Below are 24265 nucleotides of genomic sequence, written 5' to 3' on the forward strand. Positions count from 1 at the left end.
TTTTTTTTAGTCATTCATGAAATCAGAGATATTTCATGTATTCAGTAATCCAGTGTCAGTAGCTGGAAATACAACTGACATTTTTCAGTTTTTTTCTCTGTTTTCTGTGACCTGACATGTCATCATTCCAGTTGGCTCAAGTGTCACCACTTTTTGAGTCAGTGCTTGGAAGACTGTGGATAATTAAGATCACAGCAGCATTTGGATCGTATGTCAGCCACAAGGCTTCTACTTCTGCCTGGGTGTTGGATCATTTAGAAATGGGACATTCACGTCTCACCCACAGCCAATTTGTGTGGGTCTGTGTGAAAGTTGGTGTCCTCATACATGTGTTATTTATGTGCTCAAACATGCATTAAAGCAGTGGGACAAAGCCTTAAAAAAGCTAATAAGATTTGTTTCTGTGTTTGGCCTCAATCCAAATACCTAGCAGAATCTGCTCCAGGATTTATTATTCAAACGGTAATTCGCAATGTTAATGTTGCTAATCTTTACTGCACTGGCTTTGTTTTCTATTTTGAGGTCCCATTCACTCACTGTTGAAATGTTTAGTTTAACCTTTAGAAGAATGTTGACTTTGCAAACATTTGTGATTATCTGGGAAACTCAAGGCTGTGGCTTTGTTGATAAGCTGTTAGCTCAAGTGCTGACCTTGAGAATGTAAGTCTAACGAGCTATCAGCCGAGCTTGTGTTATTATAAAGCGGTGGTGCATATAAAATAGATTTCACTGACATCGATGTTTGCTTGTTGTACAGATGCACATTACTTGCATTTTTTAATTCATCCATTAGACGAGTAATATGAGACAGGTGCAGTCAGACAAAGAGTTTACTGTAGATTTTCCTATTATGTTAAGTTATGACCCATATAACTTTGGCCTAAAACATAAAGCTGCCCCGTGTCAAACTTTGCCCTTTTGCTAAAGTGTGTGATTCAAAAGTGTGTCTCCTCTTCACAGAGCAGCAAATGTTTGGCTTTTTAGCACATCCCAAACTGGCTTATTGGGCTAAAGCTGCTCCACCAGTGATTTAATGGTGTCAGATATTCTCCTTTTGATCTCACGAGTGAGCGTGAGATAGACTATTCCTGTCATCATCATCATCATTATTGTCCTGTTGGGTCCATAAAACCAGGGCTAGTGGTGACGTAAAGCCCCTTTTATTATTGACGTCTTCCAGACCTTTCACCGGTTTGACTGCTTGTAAAAACTAATGCAGGGCCTCATTAATTTCTAGTTAACAGCTGATTGATGTGCATCATGTCAAATATTACATTAGCTATTGCTTTTGGTGGTTAGTGGAAAGTGGATGGATGATAATTGAGCAGTATGGAGGCTGAAAGCTATACCTGTTTTGATTTTAAATTCACTCCTGTGTGTCAGATAGCTCTAGGCTGGAGGGTAGTTCCATTTACATTGGCAAGAAGTTTGTGAACCCTTTGGAATTACCACGTATTTCTGCAGGGATTATGGGATTATATGGACCAGCAACCATGTCTTGATACTGGTGACTGGTTGACCACGTTCATCTTTGTGTTATATACTAACTGGGCTATATTAAGTCAGAGAAATGTGCAGGATGTCACATGCACTCTTTGTTTAAAGTGTAATAATAAAGGAAATGCTGAGAAACAAACCAGGAAGCTCAATAAAGTATTCTTTAAACTTCTTTGCTGTCTTAGCTCCTTATGCCTCCCTCACTGTGAGAACTAACACAAATTGCTGCCTAAGGCTGGGACGGAAGACGGCCAAATAAAAGCTAACAATATGTAGTGGGAGATCAAAATCAGGGCAAATCTGGTTTCCAATTTCATTTAGAAGCTGAGTGCCTCCAGGCTCGGTCCCACAGTTCTGCATTTCTGGTGATTAAATCTGAGATGAATTATAGTGCTGGCTTTGGCAATCTCACAATTCAGTTCAGGTTCTCTGTGTGACGATTAAATCCAGAAATGTAAATTTATTCTCCCTCCAGTTCTCATGATGTCGAACCATTCCTCTTCTTTGCCCACTGAGCTACAGGTTGCACTTAACTGACATTCAAGATTAGGGGTGGCAGGATGAAGGAAAGACACTCTGCCATATTCAGGTACTCTTTGATCATTGATCGAAGATCTTGATTAGGACATGTTTGTTTGGTTTTTTGGACACAGACTAATAGACTAAGGGCTTTTTTTCTTCACCTCGCTAGAGTTCCTTGAATCTCTTTGTGTCACATATTTATTGTGCCAATAAATCAAAAATGCAGTCTGGCATTTGGCTTGTTTGAATGTGATCTATAAGATAGAAGATTGCTGGTGTTACTGCAAATATATCATTTTCCTCTTTCTGTCACCTACCTATAATAGGACGGGTAATAAGGGGTAATGCCAATAACTGAAGTAAAGATGTTTTAAATGTAAACCTGACGTTCCTAACTATACAGACGTGCTCATACATCTGAGGCCACCCTGCTCATGTGTGTGCTGTACACCTGCACAGTCATCATACATCTCTGGAGCAGGTGAACAATATCCCCTGCATCACCAGTGTTTCTCAGCGCTGGCTTTTGATCTAGGACAGTGTTGGCATCAGGCTGGCCTAGTGACTGCTTTAGGGGATTTTCTCTGACAGATACTCTGACAGAGTTTTACACTGGACCAGCGTTACCGAACAGGGAAACGGAAAGCCCCCTGACAAAGCCTGTCTAAGAGGAGGAGGGAAATGCTCTCTCTGTCTCCATGTCTGTAGTTTTCCTTTTTTTAAATGTTTTTTTTTTCATGTTGAATTTTGGAGAATAGCTCCAAGTAGTGTAGATTTAAAGGAAGTGTTACATGAGCTGTATTGAACTCCATATATGGCAGGATAATCTCCTCTTCGGGCATCAATCTGCGGTGATGTATCTGCACAAGTATTTGTTTGAGTTAGGACAAAGCCTTGGTGAGGGGTTGTAGCTGCAGCGACGCCAAAACAATTCTGGCCTGCTGGAATGTGTTGAGAGCACTTTTGGCCAGCTTTTAACCTCAGTAACTCTTGTGGACTCACCTTGCATCTTAAAATAACTTGCTCCATGTCATGCTAAGATCTCTCAGACATAACTCGAGGCTGTTGGACTCGTTTACCATAGCAGTGAACCTGAAAGTTAACTTTTCAGGGTGAACTGCAGTTGGTTTTGTTGGATATCAAAAAGGCTGTCAGTGATACAGCTTTGCCTGTAGAAAGAAACGTCTTATAAACGGTGCTTTTTGATGCAGGGTTTTGCAGAGTTTCATAGTTGCTTTAAGGTGCTTCCTATTATTTAGTCTCATAAATAACAGATGAGACGAACTGCGGCGTTGAGCGTGGTTCTTTACAAATCCACGCTATGTAATGGTTTCTTTTTCTAACATTGCAAATGCATTAAACCTTCTTTCAGCGTTCTAAATGCTTAACTAGGTCATCATGACTCAATTGTTCCCATTCAAATGTGAAATATAGAAATTGTCTGTTTTTTATCTTTTGCTCTTACAGTCAGATGGGCTGTTTCTAATCTTGTTCTAATTCACTAATGAACCTGACTGACTTTAACATTTGTCTTCAGTTGCTTCGGCTTTAGCTGATTTGGGCTTTGGGAACATTGTGTTAAGTGCTGTCTTGAACTGTAGCGGGTGACCGAAATGTATGCTGGCAGTGTTGCGTTTCTACGATCTAATCACTGTTTTATTACTATTTTGTTCAGCATAGACCATCAAGGAGACTTAATGTCAGCGAACCCAATTTTCACATCATAAAGTGAATAGTGTAGAGTTGGCACATAAATTACTGGCAAAAATAGAGACCCATTTGGGTGTGGACGGTGTAGTAAAATTTATAGCTGGGCAGTTAATATGCCCAATATTACAGTATTGGTGAGATTTCAGTAACATGAAAATCACATTTGCTATCACATGAAATCGTAGAGTGAAGGTGGATAAACAGACACAGCTGCCTTATTAGGAGTATATGAAATATAAAGCACTTTAGTTACATCATAAAACAGAAATAAAAGAACAACAATATGAAACCACAGAACCAAAACAATAAAAACAATCTGTTCTGTGGTTTTGATAAAAGATTTAAAAAAAGAAAAAAAGATTTTCATTATTTGGCATCCCGCTGCTGTTTTTACATGTAGTGATCATATAGCTTGTTGGCATTGATGTTTGCACTTATAGTGGCAAAAATGATTCTGTGGGCAGGAGGAAAAACAAATGAAAGACATACAGCCTTGAATTAATTATCTTTATTGTAATTCGTGAACACAAGTGGACACGTTGTTAAATGTGTAAGATTACTTACTTGTCTCTCTTCTGCTGTTCTTGGAGTTTTTCACAGTGGATGGTTGCACAAATAAGGAGATGTGATCAAGGAGCACAGTCGCATCAGTCAAAAATATCCTTCTGTTTTCTGTCATTTAATGTTGTCCATCAATCAGTATAGCTGCTCTACACAGAACATTAATTTCAAAGTGTCCTGAAGTCTGGGACGTGAACTTCTGATGCAGCACAGATATATTTAGGGGTGTGTGGGTGCGCAAGTTCAGAAGCGAGATAAAAGGAAGGCACAATTTATTATGATTGTCATAATAATGATAATGTCTGTTTAATGCATCAGTGTGGAGATGAGCTAAACATCGCCTTGACTGGCAAGCTGTTACTGCGCACTTTGACCATCATCGATCAACGGCATCATCGTCCATCAGCACAACCCTAATATCCTGCATGTATTATACCGCAGTGCAGTAAATGTGAAATAAGCACCACAAACCACATCTAGAAGATTCATCATCATAGAGTTGAAGCAGCATTGGATTTATAGCAGGACTTTTGCAGTGGATGGTACTGTTTTTGACTCTGTAAACCTCGTAAAGTGGCGAGTGACCGCTCACCCATAAATGATTCATTTTTTTGTCCTTCCTTAGTCCTGTGAGTTAAATCTACATTTGGACTGAACAGAATAGCATTTCAAAAGCTGTGCACTTTACAGCGAGAAGAGCCATCGTACCTTATTCTGTCACCTGGCATTTCGTCGACGTTACACAACATTCACAAAAAAGCCTCCCAGCATTCACCACCTCCCCACTTGTAAACAAACATCTCCTGCCTGACCTTGCCTGACACAGCGAGACTCTTTCCCACAAATAATCCTGTTGGTGCTGCTCAAATTAAATTTGCAGACTCACCCCTTTTTTAAGTTGCCCAGCAGAGCGAGGGAACATCTCAAATTACATTTTTAACTCATCGAAGCTCCCCCGCTTCATTCTCTGTCACACTGAGTACGCACACACACAGCCTGTGTGTGTGCTTCCTGGTGGTGCAAGGGCTTGATGAAGATCATGGTGCGTGACATGATCTTGATCGCATGAAGATCGAATGGGAAGAAAACAAACACTCCCATTCCTTCAGACTCTGGCCCACACCCCAGCCCATACCACAGCTATATCAGGCTAGCAGCTCATCGGGGACCCCTGGCAAAATGTCTGCAGGGGATGAGACGAGTGTGACGTGTCTGTCTGAGAATGTTGGGAAAGAATAAGTGGTGGATGAGAGAAACAAGTTTGCAGATTTTGTGTTTGAACTGACTCGTTGCTTGTGAAATTTCATGGTGATCATGATAGCAGGTAGGTGTCCAGCCCAGGTTTTGGCATTCAGCCACTAGATTTGGGCCAGGAACAGAAGAAGGAGGAGGAGGAGCTGGGAGTGCTATGATCCAGAGGACTGTTGACTGACAGGAACAGAGGTTGTGCACAAACTGGCCAATGAGCACGTGGCTGGCAAACAGGATACAGTAGCACAAGCTCCATTATGCAGTTAATTTTTTATGTCTGGATTCAGTCCTGGGATGGCATATTGTGAGATCAAAGTAAAAATATGATGCTCAGACATAAGGGTTTGTTCCTCCCTTGGGTTTTCTTTGGCATATTAAGGAGGAGTTTCATTAGAAATGTTGAGTGTTTGTTTTCTTCGCTTCGCTGAAGAGGAAATAAGATGTAAAGATGTAAAAATAGAGCATACACGCGTATCTGGCTTGCAAATTTCTTTTTTTTTTTTGTCAGCGCATCTTTTTCTCGCCAAATACAAGAGTAGAGCACCTGCACCAACATGTGACAGAGTCTCTGCTGATGGTAGCATAGGAGAGGAAAGTTTGTTTCATTTGCGATGAGTAATGATGTGGGACACAAGTTGTTATTAAGCAATAATGTTATTAATAGTAGATATAAATCAAAATCTTTATTTAAATCTCATTTAAAATAAACATGACTTCAGTACATTTAGAAATCAAGAATTATTTTACTGACACAGTCATACCAACGTATTCATATTTATTCATACTACTTTATTCAAAAAGTGCTAAAGTTAGTCACCAAATGTACTTTGACAATAGATATTTCCAGCCAGCTCACTCAAGTTAAGTCTGTGCATGAAAAAATATGCTTCATCTTCCATATAGTATCCAGCTTAGTTAGAAATCAGACTAATTTTCTTGATTAAGAAACAACAAACACATTTCCAGAATCCAAATGAATGGATGAAAACACTTAAAAGCAAATGTTTCACCTTCCAGGGCTCATCATAGATGTGATCAAAGATTTGGATAGAACAAAGAAGACTTTCAGATTTTTTAAGATTATTTTATGTTTACAATTTCTTTTTTTTAATTTAAAAGCTGTTAGTTAGTTTCATTTAAAACAAGGGAAACTAACTAGCACTAAGCTTAGGGGAGTGTAACATACTTGAGTGTTTAATTGCAAAGCAGTGAGCTACTCTGTTTGGATAAAGCATTCCTCTACAGTGTACATTTCAAAGGGACTGTCGGCTGGATTTTACTCAGCGCTCCGTTTGATTTGCTAATTTCCTTCTCTGACTCCCGATACCTTTCTTGTCAGCTCAAACAAACAGCTATGTTCAACAATTGTATTTCTTTCTTTGAAGTTTTTATTCTGACTTAATATAAGCTGTGCCTTTAAATCATTATGTCTGAAGTTTATGCTATTTTTAAACTTGCTCACCTTTTGGGGCCTAATGGGCTATTAGCTTGTAAGTCAAGTCTTTGAAAGGAAAAGAAAATATGTTCGCACAGTTAACAAGATGCTGTATGCTGTTAAAGTGTTGGTGCAGGAGACAAATTGTCACTGGTGAATTTTTGGCAGAAAACCATATTTAGTGAGAAAGATGAAGACACCTTTGGAGAGTTCTTTAAAGACAGGTGTCTTTGAAGAAAGGAGGAATTCATCTCCTATTGGATGAGATACTTAATCTCATATATGTATCAGCGTGGCTGATATATCAACTGCAGTTGGCTATTTGGTATCTGCATCCATAAATGAGAATCTAAAAAGCAGATATGGGAGAAAGTTGACAACAAAACAAGATTATTTTTAAACTGCGTTGTCATATTATGTTTTTATTGAGTCATAACTACACATAACAAAGGTCTGAAACAGAGTATCAGTCAGGCTCTGATTAGCAACACCTTATAGTCTGAATTCAACTTCACACATGCATGCTCTTTACATAACGGTAGCAATAATGTAAAAACATTGCGTTCATGCAGAAGGGAACGTTTGCCTTGGAGTTTCAATTCGATCCTGAGTGATGCCTTTCAGCCATCCTAATGAGTTTACATCACTCCATGTTTTATCTGGCTTGCTGCAAGGGGAGACAGTCTTAATGGTTACCCTGTGTTTTTTCTTGTCAAAGCGCGTTTTCTCCTTTCTTTGTGCCAACTGAAGTTTCTAGAGCTTGGTGAGTCTCCCAATCTGTAATTAGTGCCAACCATAAACAACTGGAATCCTGCTGAGCACTGCCACGGGTGGCTGCCCTCACCACGGCAATCTGGAGTTTCCCTTTTGTCCTTGGATGTGTCAGATGTAGAGCCAGCTTCCCACCCTGGGAGTTGAACAGTGGGCCCACTGTATTTAGAGAAAGGGAAAAGAAAGCCGGGGAGTTTAGAAGGAACATAGATCGAGAAAAATGTATAAATGCTACGAAAGCAAGACAATTGAAACATCTCACATTAGGCCTGTGATAACAGGATTTTATTAAGCAGCATGGAAGACGTCAGGCTCCCTTTCTGTCCTCCTGCAGAATCGCATTTAAATATAGTGACCGATGCCATCTAAATACAATGCAAGGCCCTGACTCTTGGATCGGATCTGGTGCTTTTTCTGCCCTGGCTCTAAGATGCCCATTAATGACATCATGGTTAATGTACTACGTGGTAGCACTCCATTCCAGCTCATTGTTTAGCATTGCATGGTTATTCTTTCACACATATTACATCTACTCCGTCACTTGTCACAGTCTGCTTAGGTTACAAGATGCTTGAGTCATGACATAATCCATTTACCAGAGAGACGGAGTGGCTGGCTGATGCTGAATGAGGTTGGAGTGGAGGGGTTTTTTTTTGTTTTGTTTTTGTTTTTTATTCCTGGTGAATGCATTTAGCACTATCCAGTGACTGGATTTGAGCTCCTTTTTGCTTAAATATTTCCTCTGAGGGTCATAGTAAAGTTGTTATCTTATGAACAGGGTCTTGGCCTGAAGACATGCTCTGTGGACCATAGCAGTCAGCTGCCCGTCCTGTGACTTCCTCGCCTATTTACCCTGGACATACAGCTAATGGAAACACATGCAAGAAAGGGACAAACATGTGCACGTCCCATGAAGACAACAGAACCTTATTTTGAATGTTAAACTCCTTAAAACGGATATCAAGGCTTTAACATGTCCTTTGGTGTTTTATTTGTATGATATTTGAGTCCACCCTGTTCCCCGGGATAGGTGTTTTGTGAGGGGTGACAATGCACACAAGGTTCTTTGTTCAGCATAAAGTGAAGGGTAATTAATACCTGTTAAACACAGATAAAGAAGGTAGGGTTTTTATGTATAACAAACCTTGGGATGCATGAGTTTCTCACAGAAACAGCGAGCTGAGCAGAGCAGAGGAGCCTCATGATGATAAAATCCTTTTGAAGTTTCTCAAGTTTCCCACCACAATTTACACAATGAAAGTTGTCTTTTTTTCTAACTGTGAGTACATTCTGTGAATTCTGTCACCTTGCGGTTTAGGAATAAGCACTGGGGTTTCCTCTTGTACTACAAAAAACCAAACCCAACTCCCTTCAGCCTTGTTTATTCTTCTAGCAGTAAACCTAAGAGTGGGGACGAGCTAAACTTGGGAAAAATAGGCAAATTTATTGAAAATTAACAAGTCGACTTTTTCGAAATGTGACTTCATCATTACTTCTGTTGTTGCAGGGTGGGATCAAAATCTTCCCCGTGGTACTGAAAATGTTTTTTAGTATTTTCCTGCGTATCGGTATTTTAGCATCATGGCAACCCTCATAGCTTTACACTCCGTGTCTCTGTCAATCAAATACTTTTGCAGTGATCCTGTTCACAGGATTGTTGTAAGCTATCATGCATGTGTCTTTAAAACTTTGCATTTCTGTTCAGAGACCATAATGTCATGTGTGATATGGGGGGTAGTAACATGCTAAGCCCTTGATTTGAGTTTGACATGTTTCGTTCCCATAGAGATTTCTTTTGATCAAACGCGCTGCTGAACATGCGAGTTGTCATGTCGGAACCTGTTACAAATCCTACTCTCGACACAGCAGGTCGATTCAGCCTTTCGGTTTTGATCTCAGAGTAACGATTTCCCAAACGTTATACATGAAAGATGTCCGTAGCACAATCAGCCGCTAGTAATTCATCAAAGTTTGCGGAGCCATTACAATATAGGCACAGAACAAGCAGTGGGTGCAGTAGTGCTGTTGGGATGCAATAAAACACTTTGCAGTGGCAGTAGCTAGTGTGCTCAGCTCTGTATCTTGCCTCATTACCATTGCTTAACTGCCATAAAGAGTTGTGCAGCTCCTTGTGTCTGTCTGCCTTGTAGAAACACTGTAGTGCCCTGCCGATTAGAGCCAGAGGAAAGAAGTGTTCAAGCATAAACCCGGGGAGAACTGACCTTTTTAAATTCATATGTGGAGCACTTCACCCAGACTTCTTATGCAACTTGCCACACTTATTGAGACTTGTGGCATCTCAGACTCAGTTTCTCCTTCATTGTCCCTCTCATACCTTACAGTTTAAAAATACTGTAAAGAGTAATGACTATTAAAAAAAAGTGGCTTAATTCCTAGTATAAAGGTTCACCAAATACTTGTGGGTACTCCCCAATATTGACACATTCCCGGTACTCACACCTGCATGTGCTCTCACAGGCCGACCTCCCCCACCCTCTGCCAATATTAGTGTTGGATTATACATTAAGGGCCTAGTCATGTTTAGCAAGTTGACCCTCTTAAAACAAAACAAACAAAAAAAGCTTTCAGTGTAGACTCCCCACCCCCGACTCTAACAGTTTAGAGCCACTAGCAGAGGTCTGCCCTAACAATTCCTTATATAACTTGGTTTCTTGCCTGAGCAGACTACATTATAAGTGGGCAAATCCAGAATGCCATGCCTACAGGGATGAATTTAGGGCAGGGGAGTGGTTCATGTCTAATTTCTGTTGAGTCATGGCTTTTAAAGAGAAATCAGGACGTGATGTGTTGTGGAGAATGGGTTTGGATTGGCTTAGTCTGTTGGCATAATTAATGCGAGCTGAGGTTTGTGACTGGTTGATATGAATGCATATGGAGATTATGACACACCAAGAGGGAGCGGTGTTTTGCCAGCCTCATTCCAAGCTTGGTGCTTTGTGGACAGGCACTGACCACAAAGCACAAAGAAGATATTTTATTACTATGTCTGATTGCTCCTACTATTGCTGTTATTAATTATATTTGCCCTTGTTGAGTAGAGCACTTCTTTATTTCTTGCCTTAGACTGTGTGTTGGTGCTTTTAGTGAAAAAGCAGGATAGCGGCGAGAGTCCTGCCTCCTCTTAAGAGATTTTTTAGGTTAGTTTTATCTGTAGTTAAGCTGATGGAGCAGCTCGCGCTCCGCGTTCCCTCCCCCAGCATTATTAACCGTGCCGTCGCTCAGCGCCGTACCGTTCTCTTGAAGAGAATAATTGTCTGTGAACTCTTGATTTCCAAACTTTTCAAACTTCTTTCTAGTGGAACTCAGACTTTATCAAAATAAAGTTTTTGTTGTCAACTTGTGGGTTTTTTTCCCCTTAGTTTTTTGTCATTTTGAAACAGAAATCAATTTCACGAGCCTATATACAGGATCTGACTTGTCAAAGGAGCTTACTGGGCTGCGTGATGATGACATTAAGCTGACACCTGTCTTCTTTTCTCTTGCTTTTCCTTTGTGCAGGAAAATTGCTTCCAGACGACCTTTGCCTTTTTCTGAAACACCACTGCTTTTGTCAGCCTCAAAACGCTTCAGCCCACGCGGAGCCACATAGCTGGGCAGGTAAGCTAAGTCTTAAATTGTTTTGGTTTTTTTTACTTACTGTCATCTGCTGGACTCCATTATTGATTATATTGGAACTGCGTTTTCAGTTTGTTTTAGTCTTTTTTTCTTGGACACTCTGTACTCTTCTACTGAAGTGTCCATTTTGGGGGGTTGGAAAATATTGCTGATCCTGGCAAGTAAATACCATTTATACATGCATTATGTTGGGCTGTACAAATAAATTGTAGCAGATCAATGTAGCAAGAGTAGAGCTTAAATATCACCAAGTCTGGTAAGAATTCCTTATTGACTTAGAATTATCATCTCCAGCCCACCTGGAGAGAGTTGTATTGATGTAATAATCTTTCTGATAGTTCTGACTCAACACTGTATCTAGAGCAGGGGGGTCAAACATAAGGCCTCAGGGCCAGAATCGGCCTGAAACAGACACCAATCCAGCCCACTGGGTGGCTTTGGGAAAATAAAAACAAAACTTCCTGTTTTACAATTGAAGGACAGTCTGGGCAAAAGCATGCCAGGACTTTTCTCTGTAGTCGTGCTAACAGATTTCTTTCATTTACTACAACAGCATTTCTTTATCATGTTCAAAAACTGAGACATAATGTTGAAACTGTAACTCTTTTGCTTATATTAGGATATCTCACGGATTAAATGTGTAGTTAAACTTCCTTACCCTGACAGAAAGGGGAGTTTCACTGGTCCGACCCACTTAAGATCAAAGTAGACTGTGTGTAGCCCATAATATCAAATGGGTTTGACATCCCTGATCTCGAGCAAACGTGGTTCATTATAAGTGGGGTTAGACGTGCTCAAACAGGTACGCCATATTGTGTGCTTCAGTTTTTGCGCTCAGTGCCTGGGCTGATGTTTAATAGTGTCTTTGTGTGTGGCCCCACCATAAAACTTCTCTTCTGTGGCCAGTATTCTCATGCTGACACAGAAGTGCCACATAAAACACAAATTTTTCAAACTGTGTAACATTCTGACCCTGGTAACTCAGCTCCTATGAGTATGGGCGTGCTTATGTGTAGCTTAGTGTAAGTCTATCCACAACACAGCTGTATTTGAGTGAAACACGCCCATCCCAAGTCTTACTGAGAGGCCCGGCATGCATCACACTGTGATTGTACACATGACCAAGGGAAGAGGTCAAGAACATGTCCGGGCATTTTTATTTTTTTCCCCACCGATTCCCAGGGCTACACTGAAAATCAATGTTATTTTGAGTGTGACGGTGAGGAGGTTTTCAAGTTCAAGAAGTTTTGGAAAATTTTTATTAGTAGTTGACCTATGTGTTAAAGATTGTCTCCCTTGGAGTTTAATTCAAGCTGTGTCCAAGTTATTCCATTGATATACAGCCATTCCTTTCAGCATTGGCTCATTTGCCTTTTTCTGGGAAGTGATTTCATCCTTCCTGACTTCCTGACTTCATGAGTGTTGGTATTTCAAAATTGTAGCTTCACATCATCAACAAAGCTCTGGCAGCTATTTTTGGACATTGTGTTTTTGTTCTTTGGTACCTATTGCCATCTCTACTTTGACAACTTGGACTATTGTTGTGTTGTCATAATAAGGCTCCTACTTGTTATTTCTGTTTTGGATTTCCACATTAGCCATATATATTTTTCCATGTCCTTTTTTCTGAGCTTTGTGATTTGATACAAATTGTCTGGTGTGTCTTAAAAACATTAATTCTTCCGTTAACTGCAACAGCAGTTTAGTTTTCTCTTTGCACCTTTATTTTTGAAACAGAGTATTTCATTGTTTAATGGTGGCAGATTTTAGAAAATCAGGGTACTTTTTGTTCAGCTGTTATAGTAAATGAATCTAAAATGTCCTGCCATAGTGCCAGGGCTTAATGGATGCCTTAGCAAAATTCTACATTTGTTTTGAATTTAGATTTTTTTTTTGCAGAAGATTAGTGTGCATTTTGAAATGTCTTGACAGTCCTTTGTCTCTGTCTAGGCTAGTCACGACTCAGGATCTCATCAGTAGATCCCAAATCATCTAGTCTTACAGAGGATCAGAGAATCTTTAGGGAGGGGAAAGTTGAGAGGCTTGGATTTTACATAATTGTCTTCTAAACGCTGATTCGCTGATAATGTGGCCATTAATCTGAATGAAGTATCTAAATGAGGGACACACACTGGACTTCCTGTGGGGAACTTCATTAGTAGTTTTTGAGGAAAATGGGGGGTTATGTACGATAATGATTATCCATGAATATGTAGCAACAAATTGGTCTGCTGGATATTACAACTTTATAGTCGAGATAGGAATTATGCATTTATGCATGTCTGAATCGCCACTTGGTCATTTTGCTGGGAAAAATAGAGGCAGTGATTTATTGAAAGATGTGCAAACATGCATGGAAATACAGTATATAATGAGATGTATCTCTTAGGTCTGTGTTAGGTCTGCATCTGCTGTAAATGGCTTTTTTAGGCCTCTCACTTCTTTTTGTTCATGTTTTTAAGGACACACTCCACACAATTCAACATTTTTGGCTAACAGCTCAACAAGGATCACCTTGTCAGTGCTATTTCTGTCAAACAAATTTATATTTTATATTTTTAATGCATTCAACTAAAGATGGGGGGTAAATGTGTTTTTTGCAACAGGCTGCTAGTAATACAGTGCCTAAAGAGACAACTGGTTCTTTACTCAGTTGTCTCTTATGTGTAGACACAACAATGGTTCATTTATTGAGATAAATGCCTTTTTTATGCTTGAACAATTCATAGGACAGTGTTAAGTAATACAACAAATTAAAAAAAAAAAAAAACATTCCTTTGAAAATAGCCAGGTACAAGGTATACTCTTGTAGATTCAGAACTTCAACATTTAGTGAAAAATCAACTACAACACCCTCAATCTGACTTTGACTCCATCCTGCTGGATTACTTGCCTCAATTTCTCATCTCCAAGAGGTTTGTGTGTGCCACAAGTACAATTAAAAAAAGCTATAGCTATAATATTCCTTGGGAAGTTTTGTTAGTTCCCCAAAGAGTGAAAGCTTTTCCTAGTCTAGCTATAGCAGAGGAGTTAACTGGGAATTGCACGTTAACGTGATTTTTCTGGGGTTCTACAGATTCGTTATTCTCTGAGCGTTAGCAGAGCTGCTGGAGATAATGTTTATTTCCAATTAATAAAGCGTGCTCAGTAGTAGGAACTGGGCATGAAAAATATAAAAATTTCAACTTTTTAAAGTTTAAAGAAATGAAAACAAGTATACACAAGTATAAAGTATGGTCTCAGAAGCTGTGAACACAGGTGAATTATAATACAGATTTTGTAATGGCATCTTGATACAAACCTTCCATAGATGTAATCTTTGAAATTCTTTAGTTTTCCCACAACAAGACCTGCTATCCAGAGGATAGGTATTTTGTTTTTATGCCTATCCTGGCAGCAGTTAAAATTAGTTAATTAAAAAGACATTAAAGCTTTAAGAAACAAATTGTAAACCCAAATCAAGCAAATATATAAATAAGACAGCTACAAATTAAAAGAAGTTAGATCCTGTTTTTAGTTGGAAAGTCAATTAACTATGTGAGATTAACTTTAGCTCTATCTGTTGCATAACGCTTATGAAATTGCATACAGTATCTCCATCTGAAGACATGACTGGTATCATTGCTGACCTGAAAAAAAAAAAAAAAAGATTTGGGTTCATGCTAACACTTTTGAATGTTCGATTATCCTGTAGTGAACAGAGGCCAAGTGTAGTTTTGAGTCCCTGAGGAGTTTCTGAGCTCTCTGAAAGTAAATCTACATTGGCTTGGAGTACACATGTATAGATCCAGTGGCTGAGTCGTGGATGCTCTCAAGTTGCTCACCTTATTGATTGTTGCATTTCCGCACTGAGGTTTCTTGATAAATGGATTAGAATGTATTCTGCACTTTTTTACTCTGGACTTACCACTCAACAATATTCACTAAAGTGCCCTTCCACCATCTTTCAAAGTAAACAATGTCAAGTTTTCCCATTAGGTCTTCCTTGATAAGGTTTAAATCCATTAAGCCACCAAAATGATCTAACTTCCAGGAAATGTATTGAGGAAGCAGAGGCGAAGAAGCTAAAGCTATTCTGTCCTTTAAGTCCACCATGTCACTGGAGTCGAGGTCAACAGAGATCAATAAATTAATAGGCCTCTAGAACATTTATTCCCATCACACTCCTCCCTGCCTCTCTTTCAGTCCCTCACTCTACCTCACTAAGTAGACCTTGGAAGCAGGCAGCTGTTGGAGTTCCCATCAGTGCACAAAAGGGAGCATGAATGAATTTCACAAAGGGATTCACAGATGTCTGAAACATTAATATTAAATGATCTGTGGGTCAGCTCTCTACTCCATTTCTTTATCTATTATTAAGTGAGTATGAAAGTCTTTGAGGGTCAATATTAAGAATGGAAAGTAAACTTGAAAATGCAGATATAATTCTACCACACAGTGTTTTAACTCTATTTGTTTGCACATTTGAGTAAGAAATAAATCACATACTCAAAGTTAAAAGCTGTTTCACATTTATATTAAAACAGTATAACAGTATTGTACCCATTGTACAGTGGGATCTAATTTTTTGTCAAACAATTTCATTGTCGAGTTTATGTCATCATTATCAATAATCTGTAAAAACTGATAACAAAGGGATAACCAAATCCCAAACCTTTTTTTTCTTTTTTCTTTTGAGTCACTCATTATTGTCTTTTTTTGCTTGTTTTTTGGGGTTTTTTGGGGTTTTTTTAGTAGTTAGTGGGATCTTGAAATTGTCAACCGGAGTTAAATCCATACAGTAATAAAGCACAAAATATAGTGATCTCTCAGCTAATAAATCAGTCCATTAATTGGCATTTCAAGTAAACTTGCCACGTGTTGTGAAATCTTTCTTCCTCACCTTGAAATGACGTCAGATTGGCTTTTGAACCTTTAAGTCCCAGTGACACTTTGATTCATTTAGATGGACTGGGCTGGTCAAAGAGGAGTGGGTGGTAGGTTCCCATAAATTCCACTAAGCTGTTACTCCAAGCTGCCTGCTATAGTTGTCCCAGGCCTGTTCCAGCTTAGTTATGGCAGGAATGTGCCATTGCATGAGAACAGGTCATCATTCCTCACGGCCTGCCACAGTTCTTAGTCAAGGTTGCCAAGATCTTAAACAGATTTTCCCACACACAGAATCACATTCCCTTTCATCAATGAAAAACTTAAATAATTCTTATCTAGTGATCTTAACTTTGCTCTGTCCAGATACTGGTGCTCATTAATATCCTCAAAGTTCTACTTGCAAATTCAGTCCAAGTTCTGAATCAATCTCTACATCAGTTTAGAAGTGGCCAGTTTGGCCAGAAGTGAAGACTTGTATCTCATTGCTTCAATGCTTGTTTTAAGTTCTTAGTCTGCTCCCCACTTTTCTTTGTCTGCAGAAAGTGTTACTTGATCTCTTAACCATTTCACAATCAAACATGTCTTTTCTTAGATATTCTGTAGTAGAATAGTTTAGTACACACAAGTAAAAAATGAACATATCGGGTGCTAAACCTTGACGAATATGAAACCAACTGAATAGCATGATTCACTCAGGATTTCAAACCTGGATCATGTGCAGACACAATGAAACTACTAATCACGTTTTTTTTTAGATATCATAAATAAACTTGTTTCATTTCTATGAGCCACACTGTTATTAGTTTACCCTTAACAAGTCACATTTTCCCCCAGATACATTGATTTGTCCACATCTTAACCAGTAAATAGGTTGTTGTCAAATGTTTGGCTGCCACGATGTAAAATCAAAGAGTAGGTGGAATCAAAGCATTTAAAGACTGACGCGTGACCTTTTATGCGTCTTTTTAATGGAAAGAGTAAGTTATGCTAATGCATAAAGAGGCAGTAGGGTATACCCACAAAGATAATGTTATTTTGGCTACTCTGCATTTCTGTTTGTATTACATGCTAATTTATGCACTTGAAAGTAACCCAAAGAAAGTGATTAATAAATCGATCAGTAAGCAAGCTGATCCACCTAAGTACTGGCAATATGAGGTTTTTGGTAATATCAAGAAATGTGTCATTAGCTTACTGTCCCTGTGAACCATTTTGCAGACATAAAAACAGCTCGGAAATGTAGAATAAAAATGTAAGAAAAAAATAATCTGGCATATAATTAATGCTATTTAAATATAGTGAATCTTATTTTTGGTCTGCCAATATTCACCAATTACCCCAAGCTAAATTTTTTATTCAACATTCATATTCATTAACAGTCATGTTTTCATTTTATGTTGGCATTGGAAAGTAAACTCATCTTATAAACTGTCACCTTGCTGCACTATCACCATCAGCTGAAGTAGCGGGAACTGGACAGTGTTCATTCTGTTATTCCATCTGTGCCACACAGTATGACCACCTCATTGCATGGCTCCAACATTTCTGCTGGAAACTCTGAAAAGCCAAAGTACAGGGTCAGCTAGAAAACCTCAGCTCTACACGTGACTTGTTTTTATACTCACAGTTAAGGGACTTCAAATGCCAACTCTCCAGTTGACAGCTTATTTCTCTAATTATTACAACAAGCTGTGTGGTTAGAGTTATTGATCATGTTTACAGGGTCGGATAAAATATACTCACAAAGTAACATTCAAATTATTAGAATTAACATTGAAAACTCATCTGCCATGAAAATTGCTTTATAAACTAAGGAAGCCCCTGACTATTGCATACATATCTAGTTACTGCACGTGTTGTTATGGCATCTATATTTCAGATTTATTATCCTCTAATCTACCCAAAGACTTTTAACTTGATCTGTTTGAAGGCTTTAGTCTGGCCACCTATTGTTTCACTGTTTAGTCAAGCTTGTCTCGCATGGCTTTTTACGTAGGCTGAGGTTTCAGCTGTTTGTCCTCTTTCTCTGCGTATGTGGTTTGTGTTTTAAAGGTGGATGGGGAAACTGTACTCTGGACTGACAAGTTCATACCAAACGTAAAGTAGAAAAAGATAAAATAATCACTGTTCTCAAAATCCCTTCCTATCAAATACCAGCATTGAATTTTTCTTGGAGTCTTACTGCTTATAAACTAAAACATACCTTTGAGTGTACCTGAGCAGCATTTCATTGTATGACTATATAAGGTGGTATTAATCAAAAAACACTGCACTACACTACTTGAAATTTGTAGAGATTTTAACACATTCAGACTTTCAACATGAGGGCATTTTGACATTTTGTAAAGGCCTGCTTAACCTTGTTTTCAACACTTTAGATGTGTTCTTGCTGTGCAACCTGCCCAAGTGTTAAATCTGTTGGATTCAAGCTAACATCTCTTTCTTACTCCTGGGCCTTTGGGACTCACACATTTTATTTGCCTTTGGCAAAGTTTAGAAAGACTGCCAATAAAAGCAAACTTTGAAGCATGCAGTGCAGAACAACTTTAAAAGTTTGCCTTTTGAATTTTTCAGCATGCACTTTTCAAATTATTTCCCCCAGCTATTATTCAAAGACATGGTAACAGAATCGTAATTTTACCATAGGACTGGTGTGCACACGTAAACCTATACATGATTGATATTTACTCTGTATTGGGATTGATGTGCAAGGTTATGGCTACAGCACTGCCTTTAAGGGTGTTCTATCATCCTGTCAGGTCTGAAGGGATTTAGCAGTTATTAGTAACACAGTATTTCTCTAAGTGGGACCTAAACGCATGTTATGGCACACAAAGTTTGACAACCAAGAGTTATGCAATCAAGTTAAATTGCTAAAAGCATATAATCTTGTTTTCCGGGAACATTGTTCTGAGATGCTAGCGGCTTTGCTAAATTGGTCTATAAGACGTAAACCTGGCAAACGAGAGCTTGCATGGATTTTCAGAAAAAGGAAGAGGCAAGCTCACTAACACTTTTATAGGCATTTCTTTTCAGACTATAAAGACTAAAATACTGGTTCATATCAGCGGCTGTAACTTCTGACTGTTATTGTCATGGGCAGTGCTGAGAGTGAAGAAACAGGACCTTCTCTATATTTGCTTGTGTTGCTGTAGTTGCCCTACAGGCAGCCAGATCCTAGTGATCCCATCCTCTGTCGCATGTTTTTTCAGCTGTGATTACATGACAGCTCTGTGAAAATTGAAAGTGAGGGGTGAATGCCTTTCTCTGTACATGACTTTTTGCACATGTCCTGACTTCAGAATCAACCTCACATAGCTTCTACATAGTCTACAAAAGCTGGTCTTAAGCTGATTTAAACATTAGAGACACATTTATGTTAAAGTGCAGCTTTTCTCTGTAAATGTGTTTCATGGGTAATTCCACATACTAAAAATTGGGATTTGGCGGCAATGTCCATCTAAGCCGATGTATTCAAGATGGCTAGGCAACATGGCAGCTTCCACAGACCAGCACCAGCTCCCAAGTACTTTTATCCGTTTAAATCTTTTGTTTATGAGAATGCTTCAGTTTATTGGGAGATAATTTTTCTCTCTTCATACTCAAAGGTACTGTCAGTTTTTTTTTTTTATGTGTGTATGGGTTGAAATGAAAATTTTGCCTCAGTATAATTTTTTTTCTGTCACACTGTTCACTGTATAATTTAATTATTACTACTTATATTGTTTGTCAATAAAAGTAGCAGACTGTTGCAGAGATTCAATAGGCATTTAGTCACTGTAGTTTCATTTAGATTGAAATTTCAACTCTGCGTGGAGTAATGCAGTCATTGAGGAGCTGTTCTGAATATTAATTGGATGTACTGCAATGCATTAGTAATTCAATAAGCTAGAGGCAGTGTTTAAAGCAAGCTAATGGAATACGTAGAGTGATTAGCTTGGGTGGAAGAACTGATAAAAGAATATCACATCAGGTAAATTCTGTTCATCAATCATAGTTTAATACAGCCATTTCGATTAAGCAATTATGAATGGCCAGTTATTTGTATAATAAAGAGGGACAGCTGTGAAAAATGAGTGTCGCTGATGTCGCTGACAAAGACGGGGACCAGATGGGTAATGTAGTCCTCAAGATGTTAGCAGTCAAGCTGTGTCACTGGGAAACAATGAAAGATGATTGAGACAGGAGGATTAGCCAAATAGATTTTTTTTTTTTTTTTTACATGTCTACATATTTTGCTTCTGTACCACTTTTTTTGTTTTGATTTTTTTGTTTTAAGACACCCGTTTTACTCAGATAACATAATAATCCCTCAATAATGTGGTTCAATAGTGTGTTGGTCCACCTTTTTGCGGCCAAAACAGCCATAACACGTTGCAGCATGCTAGGCACTAGATGATATCTGGCACCAAGAGTTTAGCAATAGATCCTTTAAGTTGTGAGGTGGGGCCTCCATGAATGAGACTTGTTTGTCCAGCACATCCCACAGATGCTCGATTGGATTGAGATCTGGGGAATTTGGGGGCCAAGTCAACACCTCAAAGTTCTTGTTGTGGTTATCAAACCACTAATGAATAGTTTTTGCTGTGTGGCAGGGTCCATCGTCCACAGCCATCAGGGAATACCCATGGTCTGCAAGATTCTTTGGTAGGTGTTATGTGTAACATCCACATGGAAGGTTTCCCAGCAGGACATTCCCCTAAGCATCTCACTACCTGGTGCCAGGTGCCATCCATGTGATGTAAACAAAAATGTGATTCATCAGACCAAGCCATCTTCTTCTGTTGTTCCATGGTTTAGCACTAATACTCACCTGCCATTGTTGGTGGTTTCAGCGGTACACAGGGGTCAACATGGGAACCCCGACTGGTCTGCGGCCCCACACACAACAAAATGTGATGCTCTGTGAATTCTGACACCTTTTTGTCAGAACCAGCATGAACTTTTTCATCAATTTGAGCTACAGTAGCTCGTTTTTTTGGATCGGACCACATGGGCCAGCCTTTACTCCCAAAATGCGTCTGTTTTTCTTGCCTGCCCATGACCCTGTCCCTGGTTCAACACTATTGCTTCCTTAGAGCACTTTTGATAGATACTAACCACTACAGACTAGGAACACCTCACAAGAGCTGCAGCTTTGAAGATGTTCTGACCCAGTCAACTAGCCATCACAGTTTGACTCTTTAAACTTGAACAAATCCTTCATATGTCCATTTTTCCTCCTTCTAACACATCAAATATGAGAACAAAATGTTTATTTGCTCCCTGATGTATCAGTGTTATTCACTTCACCTGTCAATGATCATGATGTTATCCCTGATCTGTGAGAAAAAATATAAACGTCTTGATGTCAAATACATACAGTGTGTTTTATATTTTGTTTGAGATGCAGCTTAGGCATGAAGTCAGTTTAAATAGGCCTGTCTCTTTAAGATCAATAACTGCAAACTTCTTTGATCTCCAACTGAAGAGGGAAAGCAACATTGTTGTCATAATAATGATTGCCATCAAAATAATATTGACTGAGGGTCGACCTCCACCATTAATGCTTCCAGTCAAAAAATCTTTATTAAAGAGATTTACACAAAGCAGACAGTTTGGAGTTCATTGATTCTCTCTGCAAAGTTAACTGTCAGTGTTAAGATTTGTAACTGCAGGCCACGCTGGCAATTTAAGTGAATAGCCAGAGGCAAACTAAAGTATTTAAATGAATATGAAACTTTTGTCAGAGTGATAAAAGCTGCTGCATTGATCACAAATTCTCATTGATCGTGAAAGAAGGTTCCACGTCTGCTGTGAAAGAAGTAAATTCCTCTGTTGCACCTCATAAATGCTAATATTATGATTGTTTCCTTCGCGTGTCACTAGGTAATAACTTTCCCTCCATGGATTGATAGTCTGTCCCCTTTCTTTAGAAATGGTGTGTGTTACCTCTTGCCAGGAGGCCCACAGAGCCAAATCTGTCTTCTCATGCCAAATGGCCAAAGTGAAATTAGATTTTAGAGCTTGGCAGGGATGCAGGGCAGAAACTATTTTAGAAGAGAAAAGTGGGACAGGGTTAAAACAATTGACCAGAAATATAATATCTCATTCAGTATCCCATCAAGATCATAAAATAACTATAACTTTGATATAAATATAAATAACTTTGAGTGAAATAAGATATAATCTAGAGTAACCATTACAAAAAAGTGAAAGTGATTTCAGAACTATGGCCAGTCTATAGAGCAGAGCAGGAATGATTGCAGTTGTATTCATGGAGAGCGCTTTCATGAAGGAAGATGAGGCAAGTAGCTTACACAGATGATACTGTCATAGATTGTGTCTATGATATAGATTAATGCAAGTCTGATTTAATGGTGATATTACATCTAGTAAGTAGAATAGTAAATAAGCATGACTGTGACAAGCTTTCCTCCCCTATTTACCAACTTTTTCTTCACCCTGTCCTAGTTTAATAGAAATACCCCCTACTCCTTCTCCGTTTACCCACCTGCTACTGTTTGGATAGCCCAGGTTGAACTTGTCAAGAACACCATAGGATCAGTATTTTGAGGGTTTAACAAGGAAGACTAAATGGAAAACTAACATCAAAAATAGTGGCGGGCTTATATTTGAGAGATATCGTGGTGCATGGGGCATGCCTAATTCCTTCATTAATTCAGTTCAAGGATCATTAGTCGCAGTTCTGTGCTAAATGTAGAAGCAGCAGCTCACTCGCCAGCTTTGTTTTCTTCACGCAGATACGCATTTGACTTAGTATCTGTGGCTTGTAGCGCTTTGCTGTATTTTCTCACATTTTTGTCAGGAGTAAAGTGCCAATGCGGCGTCTAGAAGTGTGACTCACCTATTAAAGAGTCAATTTCAAACGATTATGGTCATATGACAGCTCTTAAGCTCATCATGACTTTTAAATGGGTAAAAATTTAGCGCAGTCCACGGCGGCGTTGTTATGAATCCCCCCACCAAAAACCTGTCACGTTGCAATGTGATCTGGCTTTTAAAGCCTTCATCGCCTGATCCGTGGTTCAGGCTGTGGCGTCCTGTTGCTGCATGTTTCTTACAAGCTCAGCTGTTGATGGAATGCAAGGCTGGTAGAGTTGAAATATTTTCTCTGCAGACTGGCATTCATGTGTGAGCAGCATCAGAGTGCATCACTCCAGGCTCAGAATGAGCATATACAGGGGCTTTAGCAATGTTCTCAATGGTATAAATTGTTTGCAACTTATCCAACTTTAGACTTATAAGTTGGATAATATAATGATCTGAGGCAGTATTTTTAAAGTGCTTATCCTTTGTATACTAATGTAATACTAAAAATGAATGAGAAGACAGCGTTCTTAGCTAGCCTGTCTACCGTCTTGACGTAAACACATGTAATGCGATTTTCTTTTACTCTGTTTGCCGACAGCACGGCTCAAATTCATGATCCTGCTCTTGCTGATCAGCAGCATAACTACTACTTACTTGTCTCGTTATTTGGTGCCTTGTGAGTGTTACGAATTACACTTCAAAGAGCTAATTTGGGCCTGACATCCTAAAAATAGAAGTGAGCAGCACAGGGCTATAAAAACACAGCAGGGCTTGCCTTTGCTCACTCTTATAATGACTTCATTTCTATGCATTGGAAGCAGCACTGATGGATTTTGATGTCTTGCTGCTTCTTGTGAGAGCTCAGTCATCACATTTCTAGCGCTCATCATAAGGGTGAAGTATTCTGCTTGAAGGCAGCCATGTGACTTTTTAATGAGCATTCAGAAAGTGACATAATGACGCACCTTCCCAGTGCTTTTCACCTCAGCGGTCGTCCTTCCCCCTTTTATGGAATAAATATCCATTCCTGTTTAAATGTCACAGGCAGACCGAGTTTTTATGGCATGGAGAATTCAGAGTGATAGCAGAGATTATGCATTACTCCATTTATTAAACTCACACTGCAAACTTGGCACTTTTCAGCAAGGTTAGTTTGAGTTTGTTTGTGCTTTGGAACATTTGCATCTCCACAATTACCTC

The 24265-nt window shown here is 39.1% G+C and overlaps 1 protein-coding gene across 1 annotated transcript in view; it reads left to right on the forward strand.

The window, feature by feature from the left end:
- peak1 (pseudopodium-enriched atypical kinase 1) overlaps window positions 1-24265 on the forward strand; it is a 104274-nt gene that overhangs the window by 6288 nt on the left and 73721 nt on the right. The window contains exon 2 of the mRNA XM_085164692.1: window positions 11267-11365. The gene's annotated coding sequence lies outside the window, so the exon portion shown is untranslated. The remainder of the gene's footprint in view (window positions 1-11266; window positions 11366-24265) is intronic.

The sequence above is a fragment of the Neolamprologus multifasciatus genome, chromosome 7 (genome assembly GCF_963576455.1).
Source record: "Neolamprologus multifasciatus chromosome 7, fNeoMul1.2, whole genome shotgun sequence".
In the NCBI taxonomy this organism is placed as follows: Eukaryota; Metazoa; Chordata; class Actinopteri; order Cichliformes; family Cichlidae; genus Neolamprologus; species Neolamprologus multifasciatus.